Source organism: Sinocyclocheilus anshuiensis, unplaced genomic scaffold (assembly GCF_001515605.1).
Source record: "Sinocyclocheilus anshuiensis isolate Anshui unplaced genomic scaffold, SAMN03320099.WGS_v1.1 scaffold709, whole genome shotgun sequence".
NCBI lineage: Eukaryota > Metazoa > Chordata > Actinopteri > Cypriniformes > Cyprinidae > Sinocyclocheilus > Sinocyclocheilus anshuiensis.
The window spans coordinates 543,843-547,611 of NW_015540926.1; the positions used below are offsets into that span (position 1 = coordinate 543,843).

General features: G+C 36.7%; 1 protein-coding gene across 1 annotated transcript in view; it reads left to right on the top strand.

The window, feature by feature from the left end:
- The first annotated feature begins 1,474 nt into the window (after positions 1–1,474).
- The window catches only part of LOC107689348 (gamma-aminobutyric acid receptor subunit pi), a 79,811-nt gene continuing 77,516 nt past the window's right edge, over positions 1,475–3,769 (top strand). Inside the window, exon 1 of the mRNA XM_016487302.1 lies at positions 1,475–1,548. The gene's annotated coding sequence lies outside the window, so the exon portion shown is untranslated. The remainder of the gene's footprint in view (positions 1,549–3,769) is intronic.

Sequence of the window (3,769 nt, forward strand, 5' to 3'; positions counted from 1 at the left end):
GTTGTGCTGTTCTGTTGTAAATAAATCTTAACCAATGATTCCTAATTGCATCTACTTCTGGAAGGCCAAATAAAGTGCTTTTGCTTTCGCACTGAAACACAGCGTCTCCCTGACATGCTGCATCAACACTACTGCTGTTCCTGAAACCATGCCTTCTTTCTTTGCGTGCACATTTGGGTGGCATTATGCTAATATTTCCACATAGTGATGTAGGTATGTGGGGGCGTGTTAGAACGAGCCGTTTTAGGTAGGCGTGGCTGACTCTTAACTTTTATAAAGAATATCTCTTTGGATTTGAGACTTTAGTCTTTGCAACTTTACAGATCTTCTTTATGCACCAAGAGCTTGTAACACTCCAAAGAGAAAGGAAAACTTGAAATCGCATCATATGACCCCTTTAAAAAAACTAAATCTGAAGAACCTGCATTATTATGTTTACACAGCAGCTGATACAATTTTCAGTGCATTTGGTAGAAACTTTTATCAAAAGCGACTTACACTGAATTCAAGGTAAAAATGTTATCAGTTCACGCATTCCCTGGGAATCGAACCCATGACCTTGGTGTTGCTAGTTTTATGATCTAATGTTGAGCTAAAGATATACATATTCACACACAGTTTGGTTACAAAAGACAAACATATTCTATAACTAAAAGTGACTACCTGAAAGTTTGAGATAAAAACACATTTTGAGAGTAAGTGCGATGACAAAAATATATTCTAGGAATGTTTGCCAAAGTTCCCATTAAGTTATGAAAACATTTCTAAATGTTCCATGAACGTACAAAATGTTCAGTTTTTTTAAATGTTCTAAAAACAGTTTTTGTTATGTAAACGTTAAGGAATGTTACTTTTCTGAACATTCTGAAACGTAAATAAATAAATAAATAAATAAACGTTAGAGGAACATCCCACTAAAACATTTAATAGACAATGTATAGATATTGTTTTTCGTGCTATTGTTTTGAGAATATTATTATACACCAGATAACATTAATCAAATGTTCTATTAACATTTCTGGAAAAATATTTGCTAATAATTTGCTTATAAACCTTGCCAGAGCGTTCTGAGAACGTTCCTTGTTAGACTGGAATACATTAACTGACAACTAGTTTCACTCTGTCAACCTTTATACATTTATACAGAGTTTTTGAACACATTCACTTGATGAAAGCAGCAGGGGTTGCTCCAAATCCCAATAGTTTTAAATAAAATTGCATTCCTTTCAATAACAATACAGATATGTACTATGGTTATATCTGTCACTATGGTTACAGGCGTTTACTGAAAGCTGGTTAACTTGGTTACCTGATAATCACAGACAGCACCCGCTCTTGTGTACTAGTAGAGCGCGCGCGGGGGATTCAGTTGCTCTCACGCGCTGCTGCAAGGACGCTGTCTCCAAACGCGCGTCCAGAAACCGGAGTGAAATATTGCTTTTATCTACTTTTATTGGATGTTAAGTGAAGACCAATGTCTCTGTGGACTCGGTTGGTCAGCTCATCCTGATATTTCTGAGAAATGCCCGTTTATACACGGCGCCACAGGTAAGAGAAGCGCTTGAGATTCTGACTGGATTTCTGACGTTTCCGGTGAACCGGACGGTTGTGTTACGCAGTTACTTTTAACGTTAAAAAGAGTACGTTTTTAATTAGAGTCAGCAAATTACATATTCCTCAGTTAAATCAAATTTAAAAATGATTCGAATGAAGCTTTGTTATTGTCGAATCCTGAAATGTTTTGACGTCTTGTAGTCAACGTAAACAAGAATGCATAGCCTATAATATTTAATTCACACAACAGTTTGAACAGTTTAATTTATGTAAATCGCAGTTTTATTCGGTTTTCCATTTCAGACTGAATACATGTGGCGTGCAGGGAAAAATGTTTTCATATGTTGTTGTATATTGTTATATATGCATGCCTTGTGTAGATATTAAATCTAAATCTAATCGCGTTAGAGCGGTTTGCGTGACATATGTTCATGCTTTCTTGTTATAGTCATGGGCAAATTCACTTTAATGGCACATTATGCAGTTGAGTGTTTCATTAGATTTGGATAATGGGATTGGTTTTCTTGTATTATTATCTTTTAGTGCATTTCATGTTATTGTAATTGCACTGTGTGAAGTGTTAATCTTGCATGTCGACAGTTAATGCGTTCTGCCTAAATATGAAGTATTAGTACTACATTTCCAGATTTTTTTTCTCAAAATTGGCAAGGAGCGGTTTACATCACCATATAATTTATCAGATCACATGGTTTGTATTAGTATATGGCCAGGGATAAGATGTGATATAGTGTTATAGTCGTGTATGTGCTGAAGTCGGTCCCTCAGTGGCTCTTGAGTCAAGCATGACATGCAGAGCAAATGTAGGAGTGGGAATGAACAGGATTAACATAAATTATGTTTTTTTTTTTTTGAGTTATGGGGAACATCGTCTCGATTTATCATCAAAATTCCAGAACTGGGATTTTGAGAGTGTCACATTCCCCCGTCACATCCGGAGAGATTGACTGTGTGAGGATGGAGAGGTTGATCAGGCACTGAATTCTCATATTGGACCTGTATTTACTACTTCTGGAAAAAGTAGAGTGGAATACGTCATATAGAGATGTTTAATTTATAGAGAGAGATTGAGTCAGGACAGTAGTGTATGTATATACATTTATATTTAGTGGTGTTTTGCACATACTTCAGTGCAACTATTAAAGGAATAGTTCAGCAAAAAATGAAAATGTAGACTACTCATCCTCAGGTCATCAAAGAGTTTGTTTCTTCATCAGATTTGGTGAAATGTAGGATTGCATCACTTGCTCAGCAATGGATGCTCTGCAGTGAATGGGTGCTGTCAGAATGAGAGTCCAAACAGATGATAAAAACATCACAATAATCCACAAGTAATCCACACCACTCCAGTCCATCAGTTAACATCTGGAGAAGACAAAAGATGAAACTAATCCAGCATTAAGACTAGGGCTACACGATTAATCGAAATTAAATCGCAAAGGCGATAAATCACGATTAGACAGAAGCTGCAATTGTCATGCGTATCTTTCAGTGAAGCACTGTTCTGTGATCAGCAGTAAATCTCCATCCGAAGGCCAGAGGGCGCTCTCGCGCTGAAACTCCAAATACGCCAAAAAAAGCCCCAGGAAATCCCTATAGCGGTTGCTGAAAAAACAGAAGATTTAACTGCTTTCATTAATTCAACGTGACTAATAAACACACGACTACAACAATATATGGTTTATCTGACTTCGTGTTATTATAATTTTTATTATAATAAAGTATATAATAATGCAATGCTAATCGACATAACCTTTATCACTGCTTAAATACTATGAAATATGTTGCGTGCCTTATTCTGTGTAAGAAGCCACATCATCTCACAGAAGGATTTCAAACACTCAACTGACGTTATGAAGTGAGTTTGGAGTAAAAATATGTTATTAAATGTGGTATTTTCACATGCTTTCAGATGGAGCAGCATTTACTTCACAGAGCCGTAGTTCACTGAGAAGCTATGCAAACAGCTGTCATTATTCTGAACGATTTCTTCAATTTCATAATCGTACGATTATATCGTCTGTGATTTTTTTTGCGTATCTTGTCAGAGAACTATGGTTCCCTTTCAGTCGGTCACTCCCGACATCACGTCGGATGACCGACGAATTGGGATCTCGCTTAGAGAGACCAATCTACTTAGAGTGTAAACTAAACGAGCCAATGCACATTGGCATGCGATTATTGCATCCAGCTGCTG